The sequence below is a fragment of the Hyperoodon ampullatus genome (assembly GCF_949752795.1).
Source record: "Hyperoodon ampullatus genome assembly, contig: SUPER_X_unloc_1, whole genome shotgun sequence".
Classification (NCBI taxonomy): Eukaryota; Metazoa; Chordata; class Mammalia; order Artiodactyla; family Ziphiidae; genus Hyperoodon; species Hyperoodon ampullatus.
This window is the reverse complement of record NW_027641097.1, coordinates 5,062,913-5,086,526: the sequence shown is the minus strand read 5'-3', so window position 1 is coordinate 5,086,526 and position 23,614 is coordinate 5,062,913.

Below are 23,614 nucleotides of genomic sequence, written 5' to 3'. Positions count from 1 at the left end.
ACATGTGTCATGGAGCATTGTGCTGACAAGCCCATGGAGCATTTTGATAACAAGTGTCATGGAGCATTGTGCTGACAAAGGCATGGAGCATTGTAATGACAAGGGACACAGAGCATTGTGATGAAAATTTCATGGAGCATTGTGGTGACAATGATCACAGAGACTTGTGTGACGAGGGCATGGTCCATTGAGATGAGAAAAGTCATGAATCATTGTGATGACTGGAGTAACGGAGCACTGTGATGACAGGGGTCATGGAGCATTGTGATGACAATGACATGGAGCAATGTGATGACAGGGGCATGGAACATTGGTCTGACAAGTTTCATGGATTACTGTGATGACAGTGGGCATTTAGCATTTAGATGACAAGGGCATGGAGCATTGTAGTGACAGGGTCACAGAGCCTTGTGTGACGAGGGCATGGACCATTGTGAGGACAAATGTCATGAAGCATTGTGATGAATGGAGTCACGGAGCATTGTGATGACAGGGGTCATGGAGCATTGTGATGACAAGGGCATGGAGCATTGTGATTAAAGGGGCATGGAGCATTGGTCTGATATGTTTCATGGATTATTGTGATGACAGTGGGCATGGCACATTGTGATGACAAGGGCATGGAACATTGTGATGACAATGTCATGGAGTATTGTGAAGACAGGTGTCAGGGAGCATTGTGATGACATATGTCATTGTCCATTGTGATGACAATGGCATGGAGCATTGTGATACCAAGTTTCATTGAGGATTGTGATGACCAATGTAATGGAGCAATTTGATGACAAGTGCTTGGAACATTGCGATGACAATGGTCATGGAGCATTGTGATGACAAGGGCATGGAGCATTCTGATGAAAAGGTGCATGGAGTATTGAGATTACAGGGGTTTTGTAGCAATGTGATGACAAGGGCATGGAGCATTGTGATGAGAAGGCAATGGAGCATTCTGATGACATGCGTCATGGAGCTTTGTGATGACAAGGACATGGAGCATTGTGATTAGAGGGTTCTTGGAGCATTGTGATGACAAGGGTCATGGAGCATTGTGATGAGAAGGTCATGGAGCATTGGCCTGAAAATGTTCATGGAGTATTGTGATGACAGTGGTCAAGGAGCATTGTGATGACAAGGGAATGGAGCCTTATGATGACAAGGTCCTGGAGCAGTGTGATGAGAAGACCATGGAGCCTTGTGATGACAAGTCTCATGGAGCATTTTGATGAATTGGGGCATGGAGCATTGTGATTACAGGGGTCTTGCAGCATTGTGATGACAAGGCCATTGAGCATTGTGATGAGAAAGCCATGGAGCAGTCTGATGACATGTGTCATGGATCTTTGTGATGACAAGGGCATGGAGCATTGTGATTAGAGTGGTCTTGGAGCATCGTGATGACAAGTGTCATGGAGCCTTGTGATGACAAGGCCGTGGAACATTGTGATGGCAGGCATCATGGAGCATTGTTATGACAGGTGTAATAGAGCATTGTGATGACAAGGGCATGGAGCAATGTGATGAGAGATTTCATTGAGCATTGTGATAACAATGGCATGGAGCATTGTGATGCCAAGGGTCATGGAGCTTTGTGATGACAAATGTCATGGGGCATTTTGATGACAAGGGCCTGGTGCATTGTGATGGGAAGTGCAGGGAACATTGTGATGACAGGGTCATGGAGCAATTTGAATAAAAGTGTCATGGAATATTTTGATGACAGTGGTTATGGAACATTGTGATGTCAGGGGTCATGAAACATTGTGAAGAAATGGGTCATGGAGCATTTTGTGACAGGGGTTATGGAACATTGTGATGTCAGGTTTCATGGAGCATTGTGATGATAAGGGCATGTAGCACTGTGATGACAGTGGTCATGGAACATTGTGCTGACAGGGGTGAGTGAGTATTGTGATGACTAGTGATGGAACATTGTGATATATGTGGTGAGAGAGCATTTTGATGAGAAGTGCATGGAGCATAGTGATGACAAGTTTTATAGAGCATAGCGATGAAAAGGATGTGGAGCATTGTGCTGAAAAGAGCATGGCACATTGTGGTGACATGTCAATGGAGCATTGTCCTGACAAGCGCATGGAGCATTTTGATGACAAGTGTCATGGAGCACTGTGCTGACAAAGGCATGGAGCATTGTGATGACAAGGGACACAGAGCATTGTGATGAAAATTTCATGGAGCATTGTGGTGACAAAGGTCACAGAGACTTGTGATGATGAGGGCATGGACCATTCTGATGACAAAGTCTTGAAGCATTGTGATGACTGGAGACATGGAGCATTGTGATGACAGGTGTCATGGAGCATTGTGATTACAAGTGCATGGATCATTGTGATGACAGGGGCATGGAGCATCGGTCTGAAAATTTCATGGATTATTGTGATGAGATTCGGCATGGAACATTGTGATGACTAGGGCATGGAACACTGTGATACATGTGTCATGGAGGATTGTAATGACAAGGGCATGGAGCATTGTGATGAGAAGAGTATCGAGCATTGTGATGACAGGGGTCATGGAGCATTTTGCTGACAAGGGCATCGAGCAATGTGATGAGAGCTTTCATGTAGCACTGTGATGAAATGGCATGGAGCATTGTGATGCCAAGGGTCATGGAGCTTTGTGATGACAAAGGTCATGGAGCATTTTCATGACAAGGTCGTGGTGCATTGTGATGAGAAAGGGAGGGAGCATTGTGATGACAGGGTCATGGAGCAAATTGATGAAAAGAGTCATGGAATATTTTGATGACAGGGGTTATGGAACATTGTGATGTCAGGGGTCATGGAGCATTGTGATGATAAGGGCATGTAGCACTGTGATGACAGTGGTCATAGAACATTGTGATGACAGGGGTGAGCGAGTATTGTGATGACTAGTGATGGAACATTGTGATATATGTGGTGAGAGAGCATTTTGATGAGAATTTCATGGAGCATTGTGATGATAAGTTTTATGGAGCATAGGGATGAAAAGGATGTGGAGCATTGTGATGAAAAGAGCATGGCACATTGTGATTACATGTTTCATGGAGCATTGTGCTGACAAGCGCTTGGAGCATTTTGATGACAAGTGTCATGGAGCATTGTGCTGACAAAGGCGTGGAGCATTATGATGACAAGGGACACAGAGCATTGTGAAGAAAATTTCATGGAGCATTGTGATGACAAAGATCACAGAGCCCTGTGTGAGGAGGGCATGGACCACTGTGATGAACGGAGTCACGGAGCACTGTGATGACAGGTGTCATGGAGCATTGTAATGACAAGGGCATGGAGCAATGTGATGACAGGGGCATGGAACATTGTTCTGACAAGTTTCATGGATTATTGTGATGACAGTGGGCATGGCGCATTTGATGACAAGTGCATGGGAAATTGTGATGACAAGGTCATTTAGTATTGTGAAGACAGGAGTCAGGGAGCATTGTGATGACATATGTCATTGTCCACTGTGATGACAATGGCATGGAGCATTGTGATACCAAGTGTCATGGAGGATTGTGATGACAAAGGTAATGGAGCATTTTGATGACAAGGGCTTGGAACATTGCGAATACAAGGGTCATGGAGCATTGTGATGACAATGTCATGGAGCATTATGATGAAAAGTTGCATGGAGCATTGAGACTACAGGTGTTTTGAAGCAATGTGATTACAAGGGCATGGAGCATTGTGATGAGAAGGCAACTGAGCATTCTGATGACATGCGTCATGGAGCATTGTGAAGACAAGGACATGGAGCATTGTGATTACAGGGGTCTTGGAGCATTGTGATGAAAAGGGAATGGATCATTGTGATGAAAAATGCATGGATCATTGTCATGACAGGGTTCAAGGAGCATACTGATGACAACTGTCAGGGAGCATTTTGATGATAAGTGTATTGCTCACTGTGATGACAAAGTTCATGGAGCATTGTGATGAGAAGACCATGGAAAATTGGGATGACCAGCGTCATGGGGCATTGTGATGACATGTGTTATGGAACATTGTGATCAGAAGGGTTTGGTGCATTGTGATGACAGAGGTCATTGAGCATTTTGATTTCATTGTGATGACAATAGCATGAAATATTATGGTGATGGGCACGGTGCATTTTGATGACAGGGTTCATGGAGCATTGAGATGAAAAGGGGCATGGAGCATTGTGATTACAGTGGTGTTGGAGCATTGTGATGACAAGGGCATGGAGCATTGTGATGAGAAGGCCATGGAGCATTCTGATGACATGCGTCATGGAGCTTTGTGATGACAAGGGCATGGAGAATTGTGATTACAGGGGTCATGGAATATTGTGATGACAGGGGTGAGGGAGTATTGTGATGACTAGTGATGGAACATTGTGATATCAGTGGTGAGAATGCATTTTGAGGAGAAGTGCATGGAGCATTGTGAGGACAAGGTTTATGGAGCATTTTGATGACAAGGATGTGGAGCATTGTGATGACAAGTGCATGGAGCATTGTGATGACATGGGTTATGGAGCACTGTGCTGACACACGCATCGAGCATTGTGATGAAAAGGGTCATGGAGCATTGTGCTGACAAAGGCATAGAGCTTTGTGATGACAAGGGTCACAGAGCATTGTGATAAAAATTTCTTGGAGCATTGTGGTGACAGAAGTCACAGAGCTTTGTGTGAACACGTCATGGACCATTGTGATGACAAATATCATGAAGCATTGTGATGACTGGAGTCACGGAGCATTGTGATAACAGGGGTCTTGGAGCATTGGGATGAAAAGGGAATGGACCATTGTGATGAAAAAGGCATGGAGCCTTGTCATGACAGTGTTCAAAGAGCATACTGATGACAAGTGTCAGGGAGCATTGTGATGATAAGTGTATTGCTCACTGTGATGACAAAGATCATGGAGCATTGTGATGAGAAGACCATGGAAAATTGTGATGACCAGCGTCATGGGGCATGTGATGACAAGTGTTATGGAACATTGTGATCAGAAGGGTTTGGAGCATTGAGATGACAGAGGACATGGAGCATTTTGATTTCATTGTGATGACAATAGCATGAATCATTATGATGATGGGCATGGTGCATTGTGATGACAGTGTTCATGGAGCATTGAGATTAAAAGTGGCATGGAGAATTGTGATTAGAGAGGTCTTGGAGCATTGTGATGACAAGTGTCATGGAGCCTTGTGATGCCAAGGCCGTGGAATAATGTGATGGCAGGGGTCATGGAGCATTGTTATGACAGGTGTAATGGAGCATTGTGATGAAAAGGGCATGGAGCAATGTGATGAGAGATTTCATTGAGCATTGTGATGACAATGGCATGGAGCATTGTGATGCAAAGTGTCAAGGAGCTTTGTGATGACCAATGTCATGGGGCATTTTGATGACAAGGTTGTGGTGCATTGTGATGAGAAGGGCAGGGAGCACTGTGATGACAGGGTCATGGAGCAAATTGATGAAAACGGTCATGGAATATTTTGATGACACGGGTTATGGAACATTGTGATGTCAGGGGTCATGAAGCATTGTGATGATAAGGGCATGTAGCACTGTGATGACAGTGGTCATGGAACATTGTGATGACAAGGGTGAGCGAGTATTGTGATGACTAGTGATGGAACATTGTGATATATGTGGTGAGAGAGCATTTTGATGAGAAGTGCATGGAGCATTGTGATGACAAGTTTTACGGAGCATAGCGATGAAAAGGATGTGGAGCATTGTGATGAAAAGAGCATGGCACATTGTGATGACATGTGTCATGGAGCATTGTGCTGACAAGCGCATGGAGCATTTTGATGACAAGTGTCATGGAGCACTGTGCTGACAAAGGCATGGAGCATTGTGATGACAAGGGACACAGAGCATTGTGATGAAAATTTCATGGAGCATTGTGGTGACAAAGATCACCAAGCCTTGTGTGACGAGGGCATGGACCATTGTGATGAGAAAGGTCATGAATCATTGTGATGACTAGAGTCATGGATCATTGTGATGACAGGGGTCATGGAGCATTGTGATGACAAAGGCATGGAGCAATGTGATGACAGGGGCATGGAACATTGGTATGACAAGTTTCAAGGATTATTGTGATGACAGTGGGCATGGCGCATTGTGATGACAAGGGTCACAGAGCATTGTGATAATAATTTCATGGAGCATTGTGGTGACAAAGGTCACAGAGCTTTGTGGGACGAGGTCATGGAACATTGTGATGACAAATGTCATGAAGCATTTTGATGACTGGAGTCACGGATCCTTGTGATAACAGGGGTCTTGGAGCATTGTGATGAAAAGGGAATGGATCATTGTGACGAAAAAGGCATGGAGCCTTGTCATGACAGTTTTCAAGGAGCATACTGATGACAAGTGTCAGCGAGCATTGTGATGCCAAGTGTATTGAGCATTGTGGTGACAAAGGTCATGGAGCATTGTGATGAGAAGTCCCTGCATAATTGTGATGATGAGCGTCATGGGGCATGTGATGACAAGTATTATGGAACATTGTGATCAGAAGGATTTGGAGCATTGTTATGACAGGTGTAATGGAGCATTGTGATGACAAGGGCATGGACCAATGTGATGAGAGATTTCATTGAGCATTGTGATGACAATGGCATGGAGCATTGTGATGCCAAGGGTCATGGAGCTTTGTGATGACAAATGTCATGGGGCATTTTGATGACAAGGGCGTGGTGCATTGTGATTAGAAGGGTAGAGAGCATTGTGATGACAGGGTCATGGAGCAATTTGATGAAAAGTGTCATAGAATATTTTTATGACAGGGGTTATGGAACATTGTGATGTCAGGGGTCATGAATCATTGTGATGAAATGGGTCATGGAGCATTTTGTGACAGGGGTTATGGAACATTGTGATGTCAGGGGTCATGGAGCATTGTGATGATAAGGGCATGTAGCACTGTGATGACAGTGGTCATGGAACATTGTGATGACAAGGGTGAGCGAGTATTGTGATGACGAGTGATGGAACATTGTGATATATGTGGTGAGAGAGCATTTTGATGAGAAGGGCATGGAGCATTGTGATGACAAGTTTTATGGAGCATAGCGGTGAAAAGGATGTGGAGCATTGTGATGAAAAGAGCATGACACATTGTGATGACATGTGTCATGGAGCATTGTGCTGGCAAGTGCATGGAGCTTTTTGATGACAAGTGTCATGGAGCATTGTGCTGACAAAGGCATGGAGCATTGTGATGACAAGGGACACAGAGCATTGTGATGAAAATTTCATGGAGCATTGTGGTGACAAATATCACAGAGCCTTGTGTGACTAGGGCATGGACAACTGTGATGAGAAAGGTCATGAATCATTGTGATGACTGGAGTCACGGAGCATTGTGATGACAGGGGTCATGGAGCATTGTGATGACAAGGGCATGGAGCATTGTGTACCAAGTGTCATGGAGGATTGTGATGATAAAGATAATGGAGCATTTTGATGACAAGGGCTTGGTACATTGCGATGACAAGGGTCATGGAGCATTGTGATGACAAGGGCATGGAGCATTCTGATGAAAAGGTGCATGGAGCATTGAGATTACAGGGGTTTTGAAGCAATGTGATTACAAGGGCATGGAGCATTGTGATGAGAAATCAATGGAGCATTCTGATGACATGCGTCATGAAGCTTTGTGATGACAAGGACATGGAGCATTGTGATTACACGGGTCTTGGAGCATTGTGATGACAAGGGCATGGAGCATTGTGATGACAGGGGCATGGAACATTGGTCTGACATGTTTCATGGAATATTGTGATGACAGTGGGCATGGCACATTTTGATGACAAGGGCATGGAATATTGTGATGACCAGGTCATGGAATATTGTGAAGAGAGTTGTCAGGGAGCATTGTGATGATATATGTCATTGTCCATTGTGATGACAATGGCATGGAGCATTGTGATACCAAGTGTCATGGAGGATTGTGATGACAAATGTAATGGAGCATTTTGATGACAGAGCTTGGAACCTTGCGATGACAAGTGTCATGTATCTTTGTGATGACAAGGGCATGGAGCATTGTTATGACAAGGTCATGTAGTATTGTAAAGACAGGTGTCAGGGACCATTGTGATGACATATGTCATGGTGCATTGTGATGACAACGGCATGGAGCATTGTGATTCCAAGTGTCATAGAGGATTTAGATGACAAAAGCAATGGAGCATTGTGATGAGAAGACCATAGAACCTTGTGATGAGAAATGTCATGGAGCATTCTGATGAAAAGGGGCATGGAGCATTGTGATTACAGGAGCCTTGGAGAATTGTGATGACAAGGGCATGGAGCATTGTGCTGAGAAAGCCATGGAGCTTTCTGATGACATGCACCATGAAGCTTTGTGATGACAAGGACATGGAACATTGTTATTACAGGGGTTTGGAGCATTGTGATGAAAAGTCCTTGGATCACTGTGATGAAAAATGCATGGAGCCTTGTCATGACAGTGTTCAAGGTGCATACTGATGACAAATGTCAAGGAGCATTGTGATGACAAAGGTCATGGAGCATTGTGATGTGAAGACCATGGATAATTGTGATGAGGAGCGTCAAGGCGCATTGTGATGACAAGTGTTATGGAACATTGTGATCACAATGGTTTGGAGCATTGTGATGACAGAGGTCATGGAGCATTTTGATTTCATTGTGATGACAATAGCATGAAGCTTTATGATGATAGGCATGGAGCATTGTGATGACAATGTTCATGGAGAATTGAGGTGAAAAGGGGCATGGAGACTTGTAATTACAGGGGTCATGGAGAATTGTTATGACACGGGTCATGGAGCCTTGTGATGACAACGCGATGCAATATTGTGATGGCAGGGGTCATGGAGCATTGTTATGTCAGGTGTAATGGAGCATTGTGATGATAAGGGCATGGAGCATTGGTTTGAAATTTTTCATGGATTATTGTGATGAGAGTGGGCATGGAGCATTGTGATGAAAAGGTCACAGAACACGGTGATTCATGGGTCATGGAGGATTGTAATGACAAGGGCATGGATCATTGTGATGAGAAAGGCATTGAGCATTGTGATGACAAGCGTCATAGAGCTTTGTGATGACAAGGGCAAGGAGCAATGTGATGATATGTTTCATGGAGCATTGTGAAAACAATGGCATGGAACATTGTGATGCCAAGGGTCATGGAGCTTTGTGATTGCAAGGGTCATGGAGCATTTTGATGACAAGTGCTTTGTGCATTGTGATGAGAAGGGCAGGGAGCATTGTGATGACAGGGTCATGGAGCAATTTTTTGAAAAGTGTCCGGGAACATTTTGATGACAGTTGTTATGGAATATTGTGATGTAAGTGGTCATGGAGCATTGTGATGATAAGGGCATGTAGCATTTTGATGACAGTGGTCATGGAACATTGTGATGAAAGGGGTGAGGGAGTATTGTGATGACTAGTGATGGAACATTGTAATATCAGTGGTGAGAGAGCATTTAGATGAGAAGTGCATGGAGCATTTTGATGACAAGTTTTATGGAGCATTGTGATGACAAGGTTGTGGAGCATTGTGATGAGAATTGCATGGCATATTGTGATGACATGTGTCTTGGAGCGTTGTGCTGACAAGCGCATGGAGCATTGTGATGACAAGGTCATGGAGCACTGTGCTGACAAAGGCATGGAGCATTGTGATGACAAGTGTTACAGAGCATTGTGATGATGAGGGAATGGACCTCTGTGATGACAAAGGTCATAAAGCATTGTTATGACTGGATTCACGGAGCATTATGATATGAGGTTTCATGGAGCATTGTGATTACAAGGGCATGGAGCATTGTGATGACAGGGACATGGAGAATTGGTCTGAAAGGTTTCATGGATTATTGCTATGAGGGTGGGCATGGCACATTGTTATAACAAAGGAATGGAACATTGTTATGACAAGGTCATGTAGTATTGTGAAGACAGGTGTCAGGGAGCATTGTGATGACATATGTCATGGTGCATTGTGATGACAATGGAGTGAAGAATTATGATGATGGGCATGATGCATTGTCATGACAGGGTTCTTGGAGCATTGTGATGACAAGGGCATGGAGAAATGTGATGAGAAGGCCGAGGAGCATTCTGATGACATGCGTCATGGAGCTTTGTGATGACAAGGGCATGGAGCATTGTGATTACAGGGGTCTGGGAGCATTGTGATGACAAGGGTCATTGAGCCTTGTGATGACAAGGCCGTGCAATATTGTGATGGCAGGGGTCATGGAGCATTGTTATGACAAGTGTAATGGAGCATTGTGATGACAAGGGCATGGAGAATTGGTCTGAAAATTTTCATGGATTATTGTGATGAGAGTGGGCATGGAGCATTGTGATGACAAGGGCAAGGAACACTGTGATACATGGGTCATGGAGGATTGTAATGACAAGGGCCTGGAGCATTGTGATGACAAGCGTCATAGAGATTTGTGATGACAAGGACATGGAACAATATGATGAGAGGGTTCATGGAGAATTGTGATGACAATGGTATGTAGCATTGTGATGCCAAGTGTCATGGGGATGTGTGATGACAAAGGCCATGAGGCATTTTGATGACAAGGGCGTGTTGCTTTATGTTGTGAAGGGAAGGGAGCATTGTGATGAGAGGGTCATGGAGCATTTTAATGAAAAGTGTCATGGAACATTGTGATGACAGGGGTTATGGAACATTGTGATGTCAGGGTTCATGGAGCATTTTGATGAAAGGGGTCATGCAGCATTGTGCTGCCAAAGGCATGGAGCTTTGTGATGACAAGGGTCACAGAGCATTGTGATAAAAATTTCATTGAGCATTGTTGTGACAAAGGTCATTGAGCAGTTTGATTTCATTTTGATGACAATAGCATGAAATATTATGGTGATGGACACGGTGCATTGTGATGACAGGGTTCATGGAGCATTGAGATTAAAAGGGGCATGGAGCATTGTGATTACAGGGCTGTTGGAGCATTGTGATGACAAGGGCATGTAGCATTGTTATGAGAAGGCCATGGAGCATTCAGATGACAGGCGTCATGGAGCTTTGTGATGACAAGGGCATGGAGCATTGTGATTACAGGGGTCTTGGAGCATTGTGATGACAAGGGTCATGGAGGCTTGTGATGACAAGGCCATGGAAACTTGAGATGGCAGGGGTCATGGATCATTGTTATGACAGGGGTAATGGAGCTGTGTGATGACAAAGGTCATGGGGCATTTTGATGACAAGGGCGAGGTGCATTGTGATGAGAAGGGCAGGGATCATTGTTATGACAGCGTCATGGAGCAATTTGATGAAAAGTGTCATGGAATATTTTGATGACAGGGGTTATGGAACATTGTGATGTCAGGGGTCATGGAGCATTGTGATGATAAGGGCATGTAATACTATGATGACAGGGGTCATGGAAAATTGTGATGACAGCGGTGAGGGAGTATTGTGATTACTAGTGATGGAACATTGTGATATATGTGTTGAGAGAACATTTTGATGAGAAGTGCATGGAGCATTGTGATGACAAGTTTTATGGAGCATAGCAATGAAAAGGATGTGGAGCGTTGTGATGACAAGCGCATAGTGCATTGTGATGACATGGGTCAGGGAGCATTGTGCTGACAAATGAATGGAGCATTGTGATGACAAGGGACAAAGAGCATCGTGATGAAAAGTTCATGGAGCATTGTGGTGACAAAGATCACCGAGCCTTCTGTGAAGAGGGCATGGATCATTGGTCGGACAATTTTCATGGATTATTGTGATGACAGTGGGCATGGAGCATTGTGATGACAAGGGCATGGAGCATTGTGGTGACAAAGGTCACATAGCTTTGTGTGACGAGGGCACGGACAATTGTGATGACAAATGTCATGAAGCATTGTGATGACTGGAGTCAGGGAGCATTGTGATGACATATGTCATTGTCCATTGTGATGACAAAGGCGTGGAGCATTGTGATACAAAGTGTGATGGAGGATTGTGATGACAAAGGTAATGGAGCATTTTGATTACAAGGGCTTGGAACATTGTGATGACAAGGGTCATGGAGCATTGTGATGACAAGTGCCATCGAGAATTTTGATGACAACGTCGTGAAGCATTGTGATGAGAAGCACATGGAGCTTGCTATGACAGGGGTCATAGAGCATTGCAATGACAAGTGCATGCAGAATTGTGATGAAAAGATCATGTAACATTGTGATGAGAAGTATCATGGAGCATTGTGATGAGAAGGTCATGGAGCATTGGCCTGAAAATATTCATGGAGTATTGTGATGACAGTGGTCAAGGAGCATTGTGATGACAAGGGAATGGAGCATTGTGATGACAAGGTCCTGGAGCAGTGTGATGAGAAGACCATGAAGCCTTTTGATGACAAGTCTCATGTAGCAATCTAATGAATAGGGGCATGGAGCAGTGTGATTACAGGGGTCTTGGAGCATTGTGATGACAAGGGCATGGAGCATTGTGATGAGAAGGCCATGGAGCATTCTGATGACATGTGTCATGGATCTTTGTGATGACAAGGGCATGGAGCATTGTGATTACAGGGGTCGTGGAGCATTGTGATGACAAGGGTCATGGAGCCTTGGATGCCAAGGCGGTGGAACATTGTGATGGCAGGTGTCATGGAGCATTGTTATGACAGGGATAATGGAGCATTGTGATGACAAGAACATGGAACATTGGTCTGAAAATTTCATGGATTATTGTGCTGAGATTCGGCATGGAGCATTGTGATGACTAGGGCAAGGAACACTGTGATACCTGTGTCATGGGGGATTGTAGTGACATGGGCATGGAGCATTGTGATGACAAGAGTCATGGAGCATTGTGCTGACAATGGAATGGAGCAATGTGATGAGAAGTTTCATGGAGCATTATGATGAAATGGCATGGAGCATTGTGATGCCAAGGGTCAAGGAGCTTTGTGATGACAAAGGTCATGGAGCATTTAGATGACAAGGTCGTGGTGCAATGTGATAAGAAGGGCAGGGAGCATTGTGATGAGAGGGTCATGGAGCATTCTGATGAAAAGGTGCATGGAGCATTGTGATTACAGGGGTTTTGAAGCATTGTGATGACAAGAGCAAGGAGCATTGTGATGAGAAAGCAATGGAGCATTCTGATGACATGCGTCATGGAGCTTTGTGATGACAAGGACATGGAGAATTGTGGTGACAAAGGTCACAGATCCTTATGTGACGAGGGCATGGAACATTGTGATGACAAAGGTCATGAAGCATTGTGATGACTGGAGTCACGGAGCATTGTGATGACCGGGGTCATGGAGCATTGTGATGACAAGGGCATGGATCATTGTGATGACAGGGGCATGGAACATTGATCTGACATGTTTCATGGATTATTGTGATGACAGTGGGCATGGTGCATTGTGATGACAAGGTCATGGAACATTGTGATGACAAGGTTATGGAGTATTGTGAAGACACGTGTCAGGGAGCATTGTGATGACATATGTCATTGTCCATTGTGATGACAATGGCATGGAACATTGTGATACCAAGTGTCATGGAGGATTGTGATGGCAAAGGTAATGGAGCATTTTGATGACAAGGGCTTGGAACATTGTGATGATAAGGGTCATGCAGCATTGTGATTACCAGGGCCATTGAGAATTTTGACGACAATGTCGTGAAGCATTGTGATGACAAGCTCATGGAGCTTGCTATGACAGGGATCATAGAGCATTCCGATGACAAGTGCATGGAGAATTGTGATCACAAGATCATGTAACATTGTGATAAGAAATGTCATGGAGCATTGTGATGACAAGGGCGTGGAGAATTGTGATGACATTGGACATGGAGCATTGTGATGACCAGGGCATGGAGCATTGTGATGGCAAGACCGTGGAGCATTGTGATGAGAAGATCACGGATAATTGTGATGACGAGCGTCATGGAGCACTGTAATGACAAGGGGCATGGAGCATTGTGAATCCAGGGTTCCTGGAGCATTGTGATGACAAGGGAATGCAGCATTTTCATGAGAAGGCCATGGAGCATTCTGATGACATGCGTCATGAATCATTTTGACGACAAGGGCATGGAGCATTGTGATTACAGAGGTCTTGGAGCACTATGATGACAAGGGTCATGGAGCTTTGGATGACAAGGCCGTGGAACATTGTGATGGCATGGGTCATGGAGCATTGTTATGACAGGGGTAATGGAGCATTGTGATGACAAGTGCATGGAACATTGGTCTGAAAATTTCATGGATTATTGTGATGAGATTCGGCATGGAGCATTGTGATGACTAGGGCACGGAACACTTGATACATGTGTCATGGAGGATTGTAATGACAAGGGCATGGAGCATTGTGATGAGAAGAGTATCAAGCATTGTGATGACAAGCGTCATGGAGCATTGTGCTGACAAAGGCATGGAGCATAGTGAAGACATGGGTAAAAGAGCATTGTGATGAAATTTTCATGGAGCATTGTGGTGACAAATTTCACAGAGCCTTTTGATGAAGTGGGCATGGACCATTGTGATGACAAGGTACTGGAGCATTGTGATGAGAGGACCATGGAGCCTTTTGGTGACAATTCTCATGGAGCATTCTGATGAAAAGGGGCATGGAGCATTGTGATTACATGGGTATTGGATCTTTCTGATGACAAGACCCTAGAACATTGTGATGGCAGGGTTCATGGAGCATGGTTATGACATGGGCAATGGAGGATTGTGAGGACAAGGGTATCGAGCATTGGTCTGAAAATTTTCATGGATTACTGTGATGAGAGTGGGCATAGAGCATTGTGATGACAAGGGCACGGAACACTGTGATACATGGATCATGAAGGTTTGTAATGACAAGGGCATGGAGCAATGTGATGAGAGGCTTCATGGAGCATTGTGATGACAAGGGCATGGAGCATTGTGATGACAAGGCACATGGAGCATTTTGAATACAAGATTCCCGTATCATTTTGTTGTCAGGGGTCATGGAGCTCTGTGATGACAGTGGTCATGGAGCATTGTGATGACAGGGTCATGAAGCATTGTGATAAGAAGGTCATGGAGAATTGGGCTGAAAATGTTCATGGAGTATTGTGATGACAGGGTAATGGGGCATTGTGATGACAAGGTCCTGGGGCATTGTGATGAGAAAACCATGGAGCCTTGTGATGACAAGTCTCATGGAGCATTCTGATGAAAAGGTGCATGGAGCATTGTGATTACAGGGGTCATGAAGCATTGTGATGATAATGGCATGGAGCATTGTGAAGCCAAGGGTCATGGAGTTTGTGATGACAAAGTTCATGGAGCATTTTGATGACAAGGTCGTGGTGCATTGTGATGAGAAGGGCAGGGAGCATTTTGATGACAGGGTCATGGAGCAATTTGATGAAAAGTATGAGGGAATATTTTGATGACAGTGTTTATGGAACACTGTGATGTCAGGGGTCATGGAGCATTGTGATGAAAAGGGTCATGGAGCATTTTGATGACAGGGGTCATGGAGCATATTGATTTCATTGTGATGACAATAGCATGAAGCATTATGATGATGGACCTGGTGCATTGTGATGACAGGGTCATGGAGCAATTTGATGAAAAGTGTCATGGAACATTTAGATGAGAGTGGTTATGGAACATTGTGATGTCAGGGGTCTTGGAGCATTGTGATGAAAAGGGTGATGGAGCATTCTGATGACAGAGGATATGGAATATTTTGATGTCAGGGATCATGGAGCATTGTGATGATGAGGCATGTGGCATTGTGATGACAGAGGTCATGGAAAATTTTGATGACAGTGGTGAGGGAGTATTGTGATGACTACTGATGGAACATTGTGATATCAGTGGTGAGAAAGCATTTTGATGAGAAGTGCATGGAGCATTGTGATGACAATGTTTATGGAGCATTGTGATGACAAGGTTTATGGAGCATTGTGATGACAAGGCTGTGGAGCATTGTGATGACAATTGCATGGCGCATTTTGATGACATGGGTCATGGAGCATTGTGCTGAGAAGCGCATGGAGCATTGTGATGACAAGGGTCATGGAGCATTGTGCTGACAAATTCATGGAACATTGTGATGACAACAGTCACAGAGCATTGCGATGAAAAGTTCATGGAGCATTTTGGTGACAATTGTCACAGAGCCTTGTGATGACGAGGTTAAGTACGATTGTGATGACAAAGGTCATGAAGCATTGTGATGACTGGAGTCACGGAACATTTTGATGACAAGAGTATGGAGCATTCTGATGACAGGGGCATGGTGCATTGGTCTGACAAGTTTCATTGTTTATTGTGATGACAGTGGGCAAGGCGCATTCTGATGAGAAGAGCATGGAGCATTGTGATGAGAAGGTCATGAAGTACTGTCAAGACAGGGGTCTGGGGGCATTGTGATGACATATGTCATGGTCCATTGTGATGACAATGGCATGGAGTATTGTGATGCCAAGTGTCATGGAGGAATGTGATGACAAAGTTAATGGAGCATTGTGATGACAGGGGATTGGAGCATTGTGATGACAAGGGTCATGGAGCATTTTGATGACAAGGGCATGGAGGATTGTGATGACAAGGGCCATTGAGAATTTTGATGACAAGTTCCTGAAGCATTGTGATGAAAAGCACATGGAGCTTGCTATGACAGGGGTCATGGAGCATTGCGATGACAAGTGCATAGAGAACTGTGATGACAAGAGCATGTAACATTGTGATGAGAAGTGTCTTGGAGCATTGTGATGGCAAGACCGTGTAGCATTGTGATGAGAAGATCACGGATTATTGTGATGACGAGCGTCATGGAGCACTGTAATGACAAGGGGCATGGAGCATTGTGATTACAGGGGTCTTGGAGCATTGTGATGACAAGGGAATGGAGCATTTTGATGAGAAGGCCATGGAGCATTCTGATGACATGCGTCATGAATCATTGTGACCACAAGGGCATGGATCATTGTGATTACAGACGTCTTGGAGCACTGTGATGACAAGGGTCATGGAGCCTAGGATGACAAGGCCGTAGAACATTGTGATGGCAGGGGTCATGAAGCATTGTTATGACAGGGGTAAGGGAGCATTGTGATGACAAGGGCATGGAACATTGGTCTGAAAATTTCATGGATTATTGTGATGAGATTCGGCATGGAGCATTGTGATGACTAGGGCACGGAACATTGTGATACATGTGTCATGGAGTATTGTAATGACAAGGGCATGGAGCAATGTGATGAGAGGCTTCATGGAGCATTGTGATGACTAGGGCATGGAACACTGTGATACATGTGTCATGGAGTATTGTAATGACAAGGGGTTGGAGCATTGTGATGAGAACAGTATCGAGCATTGTGATGACAAGCGTCATGGAGCATTGTGCTGACAAGGGCATGGTTCAATGTGATGAGAGGTTTCATGTAGCATTGTGATGAAATGGCATGGAGCATTGTGATGCCAAGTGTCATGGAGCTTTGTGATGACAAAGGTAATGGAGCATTTTGATGACAAGGGCTTGGAACATGGCGATGACAAGGGTCATGGAGCATTGTGATGACAAGGGCATGGAGCATTCTGATGAAAAGGTGCATGGAGCATTGAGATTACAGGGGTTTTGAAGCAATGTGATGACAAGGGCATGGAGCATTGTGATGAGAAGGCAATGGAGCATTCTGATGACATGCGTCATGGAGCTTTGTGATGACAAGGACATGGAGCATTGTGATTACAGGAGTCTTGGGGCATTGTGATGAAAAGGGAATGGATCAGTATGATGAAAAATGCATGGAGCCTTGTCATGACACTGTTCAAGGAGAATACTCATGATAAGTGTCCGGGAGCATTTTGATGATAAGTGTATTGAGCATTGAGATGACAAATGTCATGGAGCATTGTGATGAGAAGACCATTGATAATTGTGATTGCCAGCGTCATGGGGCATTGTGATGACAAGTGTTATGGAACATTGTGATCAGAAGGGTTTGGTGCATTATGATGACAGAGTTCATTGAGCAGTTTGATTTCATTGTGATGACAATAGCAAGAAATATTATGGTGATGGGCACGGTGCATTGTGATGACAGGATTCATGGAGCATTGAGATGAAAAGGGGCATGGAGCATTGTGATTACAGGGGTGTTGGGTAACTGTGACGACAATGGCATGGAGCACTGTGATGAGAAGGCCATGGAGCATTCTGATGACATGCGTCATGGAGCTTTGTGATGACAAATGCATAGAGCATTGTGATTACAGGGGACATGGAGCATTGTGATGACAAGGGTCATGGAGCATTGTGCTGACAAAGGCATGGAGCATCGTGATGACAAGGTACAAAGATCATTGTGATGAAAAGTTCATGGAGCACTGTGGTGACAAAGATCACAGAGCCTTGTGTGAAGAGGTCATGGATCATTGGTCTGACAAGTTTCATGGATTATTGTGATGACAGTGGGCATGGAGCATTGTGATGACAAGGGCATGGAACATTGTGGTGACAAAGGTCACAGAGCGTTGTGTGACGAGGGCATGGACCATTGTGATTACAAAGGTCATGAAGCATTGTGATGACTGGAGTCACGGAGCATTGTGATGACAGGGGTCATGGAGCATTGTGATGACAAGGGCATGGAGCATTGTGATGACAGGGGCATGGAACATTGGTCTGAGATGTTTCATGGATTATTGTGATGACAGTGGGCATGGCGCATTGTGATGACAAGGGCATGGAACATTGTGATGACAAGGTCATGGAGTACTGTGAAGACAGGTGTCAGGGAGCATTGTGATGACATATGTCATTGTCCATTGTGATGACAATGGCATGGAGCATTGTGATACCAAGTGTCATGGAGGATTGTGATGACAAAGGTAATGGAGCATTTTGATGACAATGGCTTGGGACATTGTGATGACAAGGGTCATGGAGCATTGTGATGACAAGGGCAATTGAGAATTTTGATGAAAACGTCGTATAGCATTTTGATGACAAGCGCATGGAGCCTGTTATGTCAGGGGTCATAGAGCATTTTGATGACAAGTGCATGGAGAATTGTGATGAAAAGATCATGTAACATTGTGATAAGAAGTGTCATGGAGCATTGTGATGACAAGGACGTGGAGAATTTTGATGACATGGGACATGGAGCATTGTGATGACCAGGGCATGGAGCATTGTGATGGCAAGACCATGGAGCATTGTGATGAGAAGATCACGGATAATTGTGATAACGAGCGTCATGGAGCACTGTAATGACAAGGGGCATGGAGCATTGTGATTACAGGGGTCTTGGAGCATTGTGATGACAAGGGAAAGGAGCTTTGTGATGAGAACGCCTTGCAATATTCTTATAACATGCGTCATGAATATTTTTGATGACAAGGGCATGGAAAATTGTGATTACAGGGGTCTTGGAGCACTGTGATGACCAGGATCATGGAGCCTTGGATGACAAGACCGTGGAATATTGTGATGGCAGGGGTCATGGAGCATTGTTATGACAGGGCTAATGGAGCATTGTGATGACAAGGGAATGGAACATTAGTCTGAAAATTTCATGGATTATTGTGATGAGATTCGGCATGGAGCATTGTGAGACTAGGGCATGGAACACTGTGATACATGTGTCATGGGAGATTGTAATGAAAAGGGCATGGAGCATTGTGATGAGAAGAGTATCGAGCATTGTGATGACAAGCGTCATTGATCATTGTGATGAGAAGAGCATGGAGCAATGGGATGAGAGGTTTCATGTAGCATTGTGATGAAATGGCATGGAGCATTGTGATGCAAAGGGTCATGGAGCTTTGTGATGACAAAGGTCATGGAGCATTTTGATGACAATATCGTGGTGCATTGTGATGAGAAGTGCACGGAGCATTGTGATGACAGGGTCATGGAGCAAATTGATGAAAACTGTCATGTAACATTTTGATTACAGGGGTTATGGAACATTGTGATGTCAGGGGTCATGGAGCATTTTGATGAACAGGGTCATGAAGCATTCTGATGAAAAGGTGCATGGAGCATTGTGATTACAGGGGTTTTGAAGCATTATGATGACAAGGGCAAGGAGCATTGAGATGAGAAGGCAATGGAGCATTCTGATGACATGCGTCATGGAGCTTTGTGATGACAAGTGCATGGAGCATTGTGGTGACAAAGATCACAGTGCCATGTGTGACGAAGGCATGGACCATTGTGATGACAAATGTCATGAAGCATTGTGATGACTGAAGTCACGGAGCATTGTGATGACAGGGGTCATGGAGCATTGTGATGACAAGGGCATGGAGCATTGTGATGACAGGGGCATGGAACATTTGTTTGACAAGTTTCATGGATTATTGTGATGACAATTGGCATGGCGCATTGTGATGACAAGGGCATGGAACATGGTGATGACAAGGTCATGGAGTATTGTGAAGACAGGTGTCAGGGAGCATTGTGATGACATATGTCATTGTCCATTGTGATGACAATGGCATGGAGCATTGTGATACCAAGTGTCATGGAGGATTGAGATGACAAAAGTAATGGAGCATTTTGATGACAAGGGCTTGGGACATTGTGATGACAATGGTCATGGAGCATTGTGATTACAAGGGCATGGAGCATTGTGATGACAAGGGCCATTGAGAATTTTGATGACAACGTCTTGAAGCATTGTGATGACAAACGCATAGAGCTTGCTATAAGAGGGGTCATAGAGCATTGCAGTGACAAGTTCATGGAGAATTGTGATGACAAGATCATGTAACATTGTGATAAGAAGTGTCATGGTGCATTGTGATGACAAAGACGTGGAGAATTTTGATGACATGGGATATGGGGCATTCTGATGAGAGGGGTCATGGAGCAATGTGATGACAAGGGTCATGGAGCCTTGTATGACAAGGCCGTGAAACATTGTGATGGCAGGGGTCATTGTTATGACAGGTGTAATGGAGCATTGTGATGACAAGGGCATGGCATATTGGTCTGAAAATTACATGGATTATTGTGAAGAGATTCGGCATGGAGCATTGTGATGACTAGGGCACGGAACACTGTGACACATGTGTCATGGGGGATTGTAATGACAAGGGCATGGAGCATTGTGATGAGAAGAGTATCGAGCATTGTGATGACAAGCGTCATGGTGCATTGTGCTGACAAGGGCATGGAGCAATGTGATGAGAGGTTTCATGTAGCATTGTGATGAAATGACATGGGTCATTGGGATGCCAAGGGTCATGGAGCTTTGTGATGACAAAGGTCTTGGAGCATTTTGATGACAAGTTCGTGGTGCATTGTGATGAGAAGGGCAGGGAGCATTGTGATGACAGGGTCATGGAGCAAATTGATGAAAAGTGTCTTGGAACATTTTGATGACAGGGGTTATGGAACATTGTGATGTCAGGGGTCATGGAACATTTTGATGAAAATGGTCATGGAGCATTCTGATGAAAAGGTGCATAGAGCATTGTGATTACAGGGGTTTTGAAGCATTGTGATGACAAGGGCAAGGAGCATTGTGATGAGAAGGCAATGGAGCACTCTGATGACATGCGTCATGCAGCTTTTTGATGACAAGGACATGGAGCATTGTGGTGACAAAGGTCACAGAGCCTTGTGTGATGAGGGAATGGACCATTGTGATGACAAAGGTCATGAAGCATTGTGATGACTGGAGTCACGGAGCATTGTGATGACAGGGGTAATTGAGCATTGTGATGACAAGGGCATGGTGCATTGTGATGACTGGGGCATGGAACATTGGTCTGACAAGTTTCATGGATTATTGTGATGACAGTGGGCATGGCACATTGTGATGACAAGGGCATGGAACATTGTGATGACAAGGTCATGGAGTATTGTGAAGACAGGTGTCAGGCAGCATTGTGATGACATATGTCATTGTATATTGTGATGACAATGGCATGGAGCAATGTGATACCAAGTGTCATGGAGGATTGTGATGACAAAGGTAATGGAGCATTTAGATGACAAGTGCTTGGGAGATTGTGATGACAAAGTTAATGGAGCATTTTGATGACAAGTGCTTGGGACATTGTGATGACAAGGGCCATTGAGAATTTTGATGACAACGTCGTGAAGCATTGTGATGACAAGCGCATGGAGCTTGCTATGACAGTGGTCATAGAGCATTGCGATGACAAGGGTATGAAGAATTGTGATGACAAGATCATGTAACATTGTGATAAGAAGTGTCATGGAGCATTGTGATGACAAGGACGTGGAGAATTGTGATGACATGGGACATGGAGCATTGTGTTGACCAGGGCATGGAGCATTGTGATGGCAAGACCGTGGAGCACTGTGAGAGAAGATCACGGATAATTGTGATGACGAGCGTCATGGAGCTCTGTAATGACAAGGGGCATGGTGCATTGTGATTACAGAAGTTTTGGAGCATTGTGATGACAAGGGAATGGAGCATTTTAATGAGAAGACCATGGAGCATTCTGATGACATGCGACATGAATCATTGTGACGACAAGGGCATGGAGCATTGTGATTACAGATGTCTTGGAGCACTATGATGACAAGGGTCATGGATCCTTGGATGACAAGGCCGTGGAACATTGTGATGGCAGGGGTCATGGAGCATTGTTATGACAGGGGTAATGGAGCATTGTGATGACAAGGGCATGGAATATTACTCTGAAAATTTCTTGGATTATTGTGATGAGATTAGGCATGGAGCATTGTGATGACTAGGGCACGGAACACTGTGATACATGTGTCATGGAGGACTGTAATGACAAGGGCATGGAGCATTGTGATGAGAAGAGTATCGAGCATTGTGATGACAAGCGTCATGGAGCATTGTGCTGACAAGGGCATGGAGCAATGTGATGAGAGGTTTCATGTAGCATTGTGATAAAATGGCATGGACTATTGTGATGCAAAGGGTCATGGAGCAATGTGATGAGAGGTTTCATGTAGCATTGTGGGAAAATGGCATGGAGTATTGTGATGCCAAGGTTCATGGAGCTTTGTGAGGGCAAAGGTCATGGAGCATTTTGATGACAAATTCGTAGTGCTTTGTGATGAGAAGGGCCCGGAGCATTGTGATGACAGGGTCATGGAGCAAACTGATGAAAAGTGTCATGGAATATTTTGATGACAGTGGTTACGGAACACTGTGATGTCAGGGGTCATGGAGCATTTTGATGAAAAGGGTCATGGAGCATTCTGATGACATGCGTCATGGAGCTTTGTGATGACCAGGACATGGAGCATTGTGGTTACAAAGGTCACAGAGTCTTGTGTGACGAGGGCAGGGTCCATAGTGAGGACAAACGTCATGAAGAATTATGATGACTGGAGTCACGAAGCATTGTAATGACAGGGGTCATGGAGCATTGTGATGACAATGGCATGGAGCATTGTGATAACTGGGGCATGGAACATTGGTCTGATATGTTTCATGGATTATTGTGATGACAGTGGGCAAGGCACATTGTGATTACAAGGGCATGGAACATTGTGATGACAAGGTCATGGAGTATTGTGAAGACAGGTGTCAGGGAGCATTGTGATGACATATGTCATTGTCCATTGTGATGACAATGGCATGGAGCATTGTGATACCAAGTGTCATGGAGGATTGTGATGAC